The sequence below is a fragment of the Thunnus thynnus genome, chromosome 9 (assembly GCF_963924715.1).
Source record: "Thunnus thynnus chromosome 9, fThuThy2.1, whole genome shotgun sequence".
In the NCBI taxonomy this organism is placed as follows: Eukaryota; Metazoa; Chordata; class Actinopteri; order Scombriformes; family Scombridae; genus Thunnus; species Thunnus thynnus.
In genome coordinates this window covers 3,924,675-3,936,818 of record NC_089525.1, presented here as the reverse complement: position 1 = coordinate 3,936,818, position 12,144 = coordinate 3,924,675, and the positions used below count along the sequence as shown (strand labels likewise).

Sequence of the window (12,144 nt, the reverse complement as noted above, 5' to 3'; positions counted from 1 at the left end):
TAGCTGTAAAAAATTCAGTGACATCCAATCTTTGATAGCAGTAAGGGAACAGTGTAGAGTATCCAGATCTTTAAGCTTGACAGATTTAAGTGATACAGCAGTCTTAACTGATGAATAATATAACCAAGGGGGAGCATATACAAGCTGTACAAGATGTGACCAATGATTTAAACTTGTGGGACACCACATGACACATGAGCCGACGATATGACAAAATCATCAATAGTCACCCTGAAAGATCTACCTGTAAAATATGAGGAAAACCATCTGAGGGTAGTTCCATCCATCCCAGCTCTTAAGTTTATCCAGCAAGATGGTATGATCAACAGTGTGGCTTAGGGTTTCAGCAGAGCAGTTTCAGTATTATACAGCTGGCAAAAACCAGATTGAAATGGCTCGAGAATGTTATTAGCTTCCACTATTCCCAGTAGTTGTTTAGCAACAGCTTTTTCAGTGATTTTTGAGACAAAGGGTAATTTAGGTATTGGTCTATAATTATGGGTGAGTGTTGGATCAAGACCAGGTTTCTTTAAAAGGGGCTGAATACAGGTTTGTCTGAAATAGTCTGGGAACAGACTGGAGGACAGAGACTAATTTACAAGAGAGAGAAGACAAGGGGCAATGACTTCTAATACCTCTTTGAAAAATCTGGGGGGTGAGTCAAGGCCACAGGAGGATAAGTGCATCTGTGACACAATATCAAGTAGATTATTTAGGGAAATGGAGGTAAATCCACTCAATAATGTGGGGTAGGCATCTGGAGAAGTTATACATGAGGTAAGGGGCATTATAGAGGCTTAAACCTTCTCTCTTTTTTTTTTTTCAAATCATCATCAGTGTGGCCTCTCCATCTGACCCTGGCTGAAGTCCTCTTTTATATTTGTCATATTACTGAGATTTAGTAGGAAGGGAAAGAAAACATTTGTAGAAAGGTTGCCCTCTAGTGGCAAAAAGATCACACACGAATATGAGGTTGATGTCAGTTTTAGAAAATGCAGCTGATTTTTAGAAAATCAGAAAAATATGGAAATTTAGTTTGTATAAAACAGAAACAGTCTTGTTCATTCTTGTTTGCTGAACCATAGTTTTTTTCCTTTAAATTATTTTTGTTTGTTTATAGTGCGCTACAAGTAAAAAACATGAAAACCAACAAAAACAAGAAATAGACTCAAACAACCCAAAACAAAAGAGAGAAAAAAAAGGCAAAACAGAAGCAACAATAACAAGAATGACAATGACATGTGTTTAGGTAGGTGTGTGTGTGTGTGTGTGTGTGTGTGTGTGTGTGTGTGTGTTAATGTGTTTATGTGGATGGGTGGGTGGGTTTTCTGAGTGAAAGATATAGAAGGGAGAAAGAGCATAAGGGGAAGATAGTATTAACCACAGGAAGAAAGCCCTGGTTGGGCTCTAAGGACAAAGAGGTGCTGTGATGGATCCAGGGCAGGTCAGGTCAGGACATTTGGGACAGGGCATAATTTTGTGAATTTATTTATTTTTATTTCTCTTCCTTTTTCTCCTTTCTTTTTATTTTTGTTGGTTTGCTTGTTTGATCCTTTCTTAATTTTTCTTTTATAGCTCTTTTCCCCTTCTCCTCTTGCTTGCTTTCTTTGCTCTCGACCGCTTTAGGCTGCCACCAGACCCATAGGAGGTGGTTGGCCTGTTGAAGGTCAGATCCCCTTTAGAACAGCCCCCATCTCTACAAGAGGGGTCTGTTCAACTGGGTCTGAGGAGCAGCTTTCTATTTGGAGAGGGGCTTAAAGGGGAACAGGTCTTTTGACTTCAGGCTGCCCCAAATTAGTCCAGTCCCCCCAAACCCGCCAACCCCTCCCAGTCACCAGAGCCCAGTCTGAGGTGGTCCCAACAATCAGATATGATTGGGATGAAGGGATGAATAGCACATCAAAAATAAACCATAAAAGATAGATAAATGAGTATGCAAAAAAGTTAATAAAATTAAGTTAATAAATGAATAATGAAAAAAAAGAGAGAGAGACCCTTAACTTTCTCAACAAAGTAAAAAAAACTTATCACAATCTTCAACAGAGGAGGCCAAAATAGTTGAGGAAGCAGGATTTACAAGTTGATCGATGTGCTAAACAGAACTCTAGTGTTATGCTTTTTAGCAGCTACAAGGTTTGTAAAAAACGTAAGTCTCTCTTTTTTGATTAATAAATTATAAGCAGACAATAACTCTCATATGAAGGAGATGGACTTGTAGGCTAGCTCTCTTCCACCTTCATTCTGCTCTTCTACATTCTCTTTTTAGTTGGCGAATATCATCACTTACCCAAAGTGGTGGATTTGACTGGCGCGTTCACCTTGCTCTAATGGGGGCAATGTAATCTAAAACTGATGGACATAAAACATTAAACTGATCAACCAGGTCATTTACATCATGAAACTTAGTTAAGCTGCTACACTGGGCAGAGAAAACAGGACAAATTATAAGCAGATCTCTCATTAAGGATGCAAGAGTGAACTGTATGTTTTGGGGAAGGAGCAGCTACTTGAAGGGCAATATAGAACAAGACAGTTTTGTGATCAGAGACAAAATCTTCCAAGGTGAGGGAGTTAACAGATAAACTCATAAAAAAAACTAAATCAAGAGTGTGGCCTCATTCATGTGTGGGATGTGATACATGCTGTTTCAGGTTAAAAGATCACAAATACTTAAAACTTCTGAAGCAAAGTGGGGTCATCCACATGAATATTAAAATCTGCAACCAATAAGATTTTGCCATAGCTAAGAACAAGAGAGGAAATAAAATCAGATAAATCCGATGAGAAGCTACTAAGATGATGATAAGTAACGATGATAATGATGAATTGACTTTGAACATCAGCACATCAAAGCTAGGAGGTTTCTCCACCAAGATGAAGCTACAGTCAAAATTATTTTTAAGAGCCATAGCAAGTCCACCCCCACATCCAGTGAGTCTGGGGGGATTTAAATACACATAACTCGGGGAACAAAGCTCAGCAGAAGAACTGATGTCACCGGACTTAAGCCACATCTCTGTTAAAAATAGAAATGGAAAATCTTGCATTTATGAGGGCTAAATTAACAGGCACAGTGAGACTCATAGGTTGAGAAGCAGCTGTGATTGGCTGGAGATAACAGGACTGATCTTTCCGATTAACCATTTGGTTAGTTATTGACAGAGGGTCCCATACTTGTGTGAACCAGTATAGTAAGTGGTATAGCTGGGGTTTGAAAAGGGTGGGATGGTGGGATAGGATATATATATATATATATAAATATATATATATATATATATATATATTTATATAAACCCTTCTCCTCTTTCGTTTTACTGCCGAAGCCCAAGAGAAGGTATCCCTGTGGGCCGAGCAAAGCAGCTAGCTGCTCTTGGAGTTTAACTGTCACTGGAGGTCATTGATGAGGCTTCAATGGATGAAATTTCAGACTTAATGCCGGAGATCTCTGCAGCCGACTCCATCTTTGTTCACCCGCTCGCTCAAGTGGTCACACCACGACCGGGTGGGTTCCTCAAGCCCTCAGCAAGGAGAGCTAATGTTTTTAGCCTGGAGACGGCTAACAAGCTAACAGTTGACAGCTAGTAGTACCTCCAGTGAATAAATGACAATCCGGAGCGAATAAAATGCAGATCATGTTAAGGGAGAAAGATCCAGGAAAATCCAACAAATGGTAAATAAAATCCACTTAAAAAACTAGTAAAATTGTAATGGTGGTCTCGCTAAAACAATTAAATAAGGAGAGATGACAGCAGAGTATCAGGTGCACGTATGCATAGAGGAAGTCAGAACTGTTGGGCTGACTGTGAAACTGCCTACTGCCCAGAGACCAGCTTCCATCTGGGTAAGTACATTGAGAGTTGATAGAAATTCAAATTCCTTGTATGTTTAAACATACATACGAAAGAAAGCTGATAGTAGGAAAGCTTTGAGGCATGGATGGGGGTTGAACCCATGATTTTTGGTTTACGAGACCAATGCCTTACCACTTGGCCACCATGCCTTGCATCCTTTTAGTTCTAGTGTTAGTTTTTGTCACATTGAAACTTTCCTGCCAAAAAATGAGACAATACACATCATTGGGCTGGAAAATTAATTGCAATATCAACACAATCTGTGTGTGAGTTATGCAAGGCCAGCTGGACATCTCAGGCTGATTTCCCAACTTACCAGAAACTTCAGTTTCTCTTTTCTTTCTCTTTCTGCTCCTTGTCTCTGTACAACAATTGAGTTCTGTGACTCTTTTTAACTCCTTGTTTAGCTCACTAAGGCTAATCTGAGTCAGTTATGTTGAAATATAAGAATTACTGTACAAAGAGTTTTTGTTTTATTTATATTGTTCACACTGCTGTCTGTATATGATTATGAAATACAGACAGACTCGTCATTTTAATGCAATTGATGGCACTTCACTCAAAGGTACTTCTGCACTGGCTTCAGCCTCAAGCTGTGATAGTTGCCACTTGGGATGGAAACACATTTTCTTATGCAGATTTGATCAAAATTCAGTTAATTTGCGCTACATTTGGACTTTTGAATACTGTCCAAGAGAAACCAACAGTGTTAGTCACCAGTCAATTCTACAAATTTAAACAACAATCACATTTCTCTGTGACAGAAAGTTTTTCACAAGTTTTTCTTGAGGACATCTGAAATTTCATATAGCTTCAAAGGCATGGATGGGGATTGAACCCATGATCTTTGGTTTACAAGACCAACGCCTTTCCACTTGGCCACCATGCCTTCTATTTTTTTGCCATTCTTCCCCAGCCTTTACCTTTCTACTTTCTGATTGAATAAGGACTGTTCCTACAGTTGGTTAAAGGAGAGTAATTGAGTATGCATCATAGTAAGTGAAAGCAGGCTCTCTAAGGAATGGATGGAGATTGAACCCATGATTTTTGGTTCACAAGATCAACACCTTAGCATTTGGCCACCATGCCAACACAATATTCTTTCTGTGTTTTGTGTGTGTTTTCTTTGTGTCCTGTTGCTGTTGTGTATGAGTGTTCAGAGTGGTAGAAAGACGATTATCAGTTCTGTCTCCCATAACTCCACTTCTACATTGAAATCAAAGTCTTAATGTTGAGTTTGTACCTGAATCTTCCACATTCCTGACACAAGCACAATGGTTGAGAGTTTAAGTCTGCATAAATGTTGTTATTGTTATTTATGGAGCCCAGCAAGTAGTATTGTTTATAATATGCCCCCACACACTCAAACACACACACACACACACACACACACACACATATCCAATCATTAATTATGACAGCACATGTCATTAATTAGGATTTGCTACATAAAATGGTATGAAGTGGTGCCCAACCGACTCCACAATGGCTTATTTGCTACTTCTTGACCAAGTTTTGAGAGAAGAGCATGTATCTAAAGATCAAGCAGATGTGTTTGCTTCCAGTGATGAGTGGCTCTAAAGCCGTCTTTGATTACCAAGGCAGATTCTTCAAAACCTGTGTGCCATTTTGGAGCCTCAAGACAAAATTATACAATCCCCCTCCACCTCATCTGCATGTACTCATCACTATCGGTTTCCTGGCTACTGAGACCTTCCGGAGAGAGATTGGTGACAGGTCTGGCATATCTCTGTCCACTGTTAGTGGTGCACTCCCCAAAGTTCTCCAGGGAATCATCCACTTAACTCCACAGTACATTCATTTTCCATATACCGCTGCTGAGCAGACCCAGATAAAAAGGGATTTTTATGCCATTGCTGGACTGCCCAATACTATTGGAGCAATCAGCTGTGCTCATGTACGTGTTGAGGCACCATCTCCAAATCCTTTCCCCTTCCTCAATAGAAAACAGTTCCATTAAATCAACTTCCAAATAATATATGATGCACAGAATAACATCTTGAATGTGGTGGCCCGCTGGCCAGGGGTAGCGCACAACTCTTTCACACTGCATAACAGTTAGGTGGTTATGCGGTTTGATCGAGGTGCTGCTGGAGATGGGTGGCTTATTGGTAAGTATTATAATATGTTAGAATTGTCATAAGTCTGCATTATTACCATTCAACATAAATCCAACTTAATTAATTTAGGTGATCGGGGCTATCTGCTACTACCATGGTTTATGACATCACATACTAACCAAGCAGGAGGTGGCCTATAACCAGAAACTGAAGTGCACTCACCCAGTGGTGGAGCGCACTATTGGTATACTAAAAGGCTGGTGGCTATGCCTAGACACAGCAGGTGGCAAGCTTTTATACACACCTGAAAAAGTGTGCAAAATAACCATGGCCTGCTGTCTTCTGCACAATATGGTGTGCCCCCACCCCACCTGCCACCACCTGAAGACATGGAGGTAGGACCTGACCAGAGACATGTGACTTATTTCACTTTTTTAACATTTGATAAATGGTTTTTATTTCTTGTTTTTTAAAAGTTTCATTTTCTAATCTGTGAAAAAACGGAAGAGATATGCTGAAGAGTCTCTAATATCTTCTCTTGATTTTGTAGGACCGACTCCGAGATGATCTCTGCTCAGGTGGATCGTCTTGATGGTCCAGGTGCACTCTGGGAGGTGGTTGGCGCACCAGTGCCAGATGCATCTGAATAATAAAATAAAGACTGTTAATACATATGTTTTTTGTTTTATTTATTCATATAGCAATGATTTAAAATGGGAATGTAGCTTAAAACAGAAATTGGCATGGTAGGCTATAGATGAGGTAAATTCAAGTGTGCTTAAAAAATACATTTAATGTGGAATCAAGTGAGGGAATCAACTTAACTAAATTCCCTTTGAGAATTAAAAATTTGGATTGATGCTTACTATTGTCTGCAGATGGTGCTAGTTGATCCTGGGGTTTGCTGTCGGGATGTTTCCTTGCTGTGGTAGGTCACTGTCCAGTGGAATATCAGACTGCACCCCCAACAGAGAAACCTCTCCAATGATGGCTCCGAAGCATTCATCCACGTCCGTTGTCTTGACAGTTTCCTGGCCCCCTCCCGTGGCTTTAATATTATGCCTGGCAGCAGACAGTTGTTTTTTTTGGCATCTGTTTTCAGATCAAGCCTTTTTTTTAAAATTCTCTAAGAGTTCTCTCTTCTGCACATATAGCATTCATTGCAATGGTGCATGCTTTGCGCTTTTCTGGACTGGTGACCCCACTGCTCACACTTGAAAATAAGTTTTTTTTCCTTAACGAAATTTAATTAAGTAGACTTTCTATCTTTGCAGATGAAAAGTTTTTTTTTCTTCTTGCTGCCCTTAGGTGGCATTTTCCTTTCCTTTTTTTCTTTCTTCTTTTGTCTGAGTTTAATGTTACCCATCAAATTGCTGTGGCTTGATGGTTTGGTGGTTTGCAAACGGCACCTAGGTCTGCTGCCACATCCAATTTAAGATCAAACACAATTCATCAACATACGCAGGTGAGTAATAACAGACTTGGCTGTCAGTGCACATTTCATGAATCCCACATAGGTTTTTCTTATTTTCATCTTATTGCTTTATACTATATATAAATATAATAGAAAAATAAGAAAACATTCATACATGAGGCCCAATGATGTCAATATTGTTGAAATCATTGTTTCTTGGATATACTTACTATATTTTGTGCCTGAATTCAGTTTTAGGTTGGCGATCATTAAGACTTGGATCATTACTTGAGATATAGCTTAATACAAAGACATACACAGAGTCACACAAACATCAGGAATTTCTTTTCTGAGAAGAGAAAAAAAGGAACATATGAGAAATATCCAAATACAAACATGAGAGTTTATGAAGCTCTAAAATACTGTGATGCTTCTCCCTTCAGGTGTATTAGCTGGGAGCTTTTTTCCAAACATCATGTTGCCTAAACATTATCATGACTGACAGGACACACATGCGAGCATTGAAGCATGGATGTGTATTCACAGAGAAAACACATGCTGAGACTCCAAATGTCACAAACAAGAGGAAATATACATGTCAGCAGCAACACACACAGATATACACACTCAATTGTGTTTGCGATCACTATTATTAGTCTTGAGTCAGTCTACTGTGGCGTCCATTTGCTTACATTGTAATTCAAGTGACAATGGAAAATTACAAAGAATCTCAGAGCAGAAGCACAGAACATTGTGGTTTTGTGACAACTGATCACTCACCTAAATTACTAACCTAGGATAGCTGTTATATTGTCCAAATTTAGGCCTACATTTGAACACTTCATTTTTTGAACAAATGCGAATGTCTGACAAAACTAACAAAGAAACATTTGCAATTGGGAAGACTATCTGTTAGTTTATTTAACACGCACAACACAGATAAGACTTGTTACAAATGAAGAACAACAGATGTCATGTATATAGGTTATCTAGCTGTAGGTAAATGTTACATCCACAAAACTTCCATTTACCTGTAATGGCTTAATAAGGGATTATCATGTCCACGCAGTGAAATTCATGCCATTGACCCTTGGACTGGCGTTCATACTGGATGATTCTGCAGTGCACAATATGCAGTATATCTCGTGCCAAAGCAGGAAGTCCCCCTAGCTCACATAAGAAGTAATGGTTTAGAGGTTGGCATGGTGGATAGGCATGTGGAGCGACGACTTTCACTTTAGAGACCAAAGTTTGTCTGATCTGTGATCTGTGTCAAACCAACACTTAATGTTAAATTTTTTAGCCAGTACTTGATTTCTTCTCATCTTCCTGTGCCTCTCCTTAAAGGATAAGGCTGGCGATTGAACTATATTCATCTTATTGTAAACAAATCTCATGTGAAGAGCCAAACCAACAATGAACTGATCCTTACAAGCAGTGTTGGGCAAATTACTGGAAAATTGTAATTTAATTACTGATTACACATTACGTATTGTAAAAGTAATTAAATTATTTTACTTATCACTCAGCAGCAAAAGAAATATGTTACATTATTCGTTACTTTACTTTTGTTACTCAGCTGTCAGCTCCGTCAGCACCTTTAAAAAACTCAAAATCCTACAAAGCCAAACGTTGCATCTTTTGTATTTAACACATGTCGAAAGAAAACAAGATATTTGTGGTTTAACAAGCAGGCAGGAAAAAGTTTGGAAGGATTTACTGACAACAACAGCTCGTTGACGTAGCCTAAGTGACTGCACACGGCACTCCAGAAGTCCTGCCCTCAGCTGCACGATTCACACACCCTCCAACTCTGAACTAAACCAGTGTCAGGTGATTCCTGAATGTAGGCGTACCCATGGATAATGTTAGCAAGCCGGCTAAGAACACACAACATGTTAATAAGACAACTTTGGAATTACCACAAGTCGCATTTCTCCTCTTCTGGAGCCGTCTGTCAGCTGAACGCAGAGACCACACTGATATCAACCCTCCATTAAGAAAGCAAGACAGCGATGACACCAACTCCTATGTGTAAAAGTAACAGAGTGTTACTGGGATTAGTAACTGTAATATAATTACTGAATTTCAAATTGTAATCCCTTACATTACCCATTACTGAAAAAAGGAATAATATTGCTGTAACAAGTAACAAAGTAATGAGTCATTGCCCAACACTGCTTACAAGTATTGTGTGTGTATGCAAAGTCTGATATATCTTATTCCTCTGAGCTGCAGACCTCCATTGTTGTCCAAAAGCTATTAAAAACACATAAGTGGGCATGCCCCATTGCCCTCCATCTGTCATTTCCTGTCATCTCTCCACTGTTGCTATAATAAAGGCATAATGCCATAAAATAAAAAAAATAAATAAATATACATAATGGCTGCACTGGGAGTGAGCTCCTCATTACATCTCAAACTTGGAAAAAGTGGAACATTTTGCAAAATAACCTTCAATAATCTTCAGAAAGGAAGAAATAGCATTGAGTCGCAAGAACAGAAAAGAAAAAAAGACATATACACACACACACACATATATATATATATATATATATATATATATATATATATATATATATATATATATAGGACAGGAGCGCAGTTCTGTTTACATGAACATGATTGCTGTTAGTAGTCTTTGACGCCATTTCTAAATAAATTACCAAGACTGTAATCTTCGTGGCAAATGCCATTTCACCCATAGGTGGCACTACAGCACAAATACACCTTAAAATTGGTTAGCAATGCTCTATCAGCACAGAATTGCATGAGTATGTAAAATCTGAGATTCTAAAATACTGTCTAAGTTGAGATGAATTGTGTTGCTGTAAAGCTCTCAGAGGTAAAGGGTACAAGCAGCCACAGCAGCTGGCAGTAATAGTTAAACCGTTAATTTTATCATTTATCACATGCGCAGGTGTCACATGTAGAGATGTCTTCTGTGAAAAAGGCCTGTTCAACTGATCATACAGGTGGTGTGTGGCATGTCTTAGAATACATTTAATTGTCAAATTAAACACTGATGTTGTGTTATGTTTACTGATAGTTTGGACAGATCTCAGCCTGAGACCAGGAGAAAGATGTCGTACCTTGTCATTTTGGATATGGCAAAATCCCTTGCAGTGCATATTTTCTCTTCATCATTCTGTCACTGCAGAACAAAACAGTTTTGACAAATAAAACAACACAGTTTGGTCACAGAATCCTTTTTGTTATGTTTTCCACACTAAAGCACTTGAATGTGTGACAAGTTGTGTTTACTGTCAGAATAGTAGGATGCTCTTCAGGTACTTAATCATGGGTAAACAATTCAGAGTAAGACAGCATTGCTTTCAACAGACCCGCTAAGATTGGATTGTCCAAAAAGAATTTGGATGACACTTGGTGTTTGTCAGTGGAGGTTCACAATTCTAAACCACAGATTCTGTTGCTGATGCATTATTCCGTCATATTGCATGCAACACCTCCATCACAGTTTATATTCTACATATGCATTAACAGCACATTAAGAAACTACCACCGGTGTTGTTTTGCTCTGTTGAAGTCTGAAAATAATGAAGAAAATGAAATGAAAAATGATTCGATGGGACTTTGTTTGGCAGTATATTACATTAAGGTTTTTCATTAGAAAATGGGTTGATAATTGCAGAACATTTAGGCATTGCACATAACATAATAACCTCTGGCCAAGCTAACAATAATCGTTTATTAAAACACAAACAAATTGTGACTTATTAAACTGTCAAGCAGGTGACATTTAAGTTGAGAGTAGAAGTGAATTCTTGAACTTTGGAAAAAATAAGTTGAATGAAAAATCATTTAAAGATGTTTTCTGGTGTCAGATGTGAATGTCCTCTTTTTTGACCTCTTCCCAGTGGATGCTGTTTTGTTCTGGTGTTCACAGAGAGCTAATATTGTCTGTTTCTGTGTTTCTTTAAGACTCCTTGGAGTCATTGTCATGTAACTGATGTAGTGTTCCCCACAACTGTAACATATGATGTCATACACCACTCCAACTTTCCTTTTCAGGCGTGGGAAGGGGTCGAAAGCCAATATCAGAGGCCATCTTTGAACAGACACAGGGATTACCTTCTCTCCTTATGAGACCACTTGTTATCATGTGACCAAAGTTCAATACTTCGGTCACATAATGTCAAAAAGCCACCTCTTGGAATTGATTTAAGCCTCCTGGAATAACTAAAAATGCTCTTGCTTGATCTTGGCTCTAACAAGTATTTTTGCACATTTAAGGAAAAGTGGTGTGAAGATCAGGAGTTCAGAACTTAGCTTCACAAAGTGAAAAATTTGAGGGCAGACATGTACTTGTATGTCATTCTGCTAGCCAGAAGCACAAGGGTTTGGATAAGCAACTAAGACAAACACCCCAGATCACCTCACAAAGTCTCTCTCACTGTCACTCGCCCTGATCTCACACTCCTTAGTGGTTTAATTACATCACATATTTTGACATATTTAAAATTTGCTGCACTTGTGCATATGTAGTTATGTGGTTGGTGTTGTTTGTGAGGCAGTATTGTTGGCACTATTTGCTTTTTGGTCGTTGTTGTCCATAACTCTGTCAAACCAGAGTACACACATCAATCACACATTGTAAAAATCTATGGAATTTACCCTTTGCAAAGATGTACACTGATCTGAGATATGTTAAGAGCTGAATCCAAATGTCGGAAACTCTGCATGTACGGACTTCACCGCACATGCAGAGTTTTGGTCTTTGTGGGCACGTTCCCAGAAAGTCTGTGATTGCCAAAGTCTGTCCAAATCCACAATTTAT

The 12,144-nt window shown here is 38.8% G+C and overlaps 2 long non-coding RNA genes and 2 other non-coding genes across 4 annotated transcripts; all 4 read right to left on the bottom strand.

Annotated features, from left to right (window-relative positions):
* Positions 1 to 3,928: 3,928 nt before the first annotated feature.
* On the bottom strand, positions 3,929 to 4,000 carry trnat-cgu (transfer RNA threonine (anticodon CGU)). Its single transcript has one exon. It is a non-coding gene; the product is annotated as a tRNA-Thr (tRNA).
* Positions 4,001 to 4,668: 668 nt separating this feature from the next.
* Positions 4,669 to 4,740, bottom strand: trnat-ugu (transfer RNA threonine (anticodon UGU)). The gene has a single exon. It is a non-coding gene; the product is annotated as a tRNA-Thr (tRNA).
* Positions 4,741 to 6,372: 1,632 nt separating this feature from the next.
* LOC137188724 (uncharacterized) lies at positions 6,373 to 8,235 on the bottom strand. Its single transcript, XR_010929488.1, has 2 exons — positions 6,799 to 8,235; positions 6,373 to 6,574 (listed from the first exon to the last, which is right to left on the bottom strand). It is a non-coding gene; the product is annotated as an uncharacterized lncRNA (long non-coding RNA).
* A 1,033-nt stretch (positions 8,236 to 9,268) lies between these two features.
* LOC137188723 (uncharacterized) lies at positions 9,269 to 12,014 on the bottom strand. The gene is made up of 2 exons (XR_010929487.1): positions 10,439 to 12,014; positions 9,269 to 9,374 (listed from the first exon to the last, which is right to left on the bottom strand). It is a non-coding gene; the product is annotated as an uncharacterized lncRNA (long non-coding RNA).
* Positions 12,015 to 12,144: the final 130 nt, after the last annotated feature.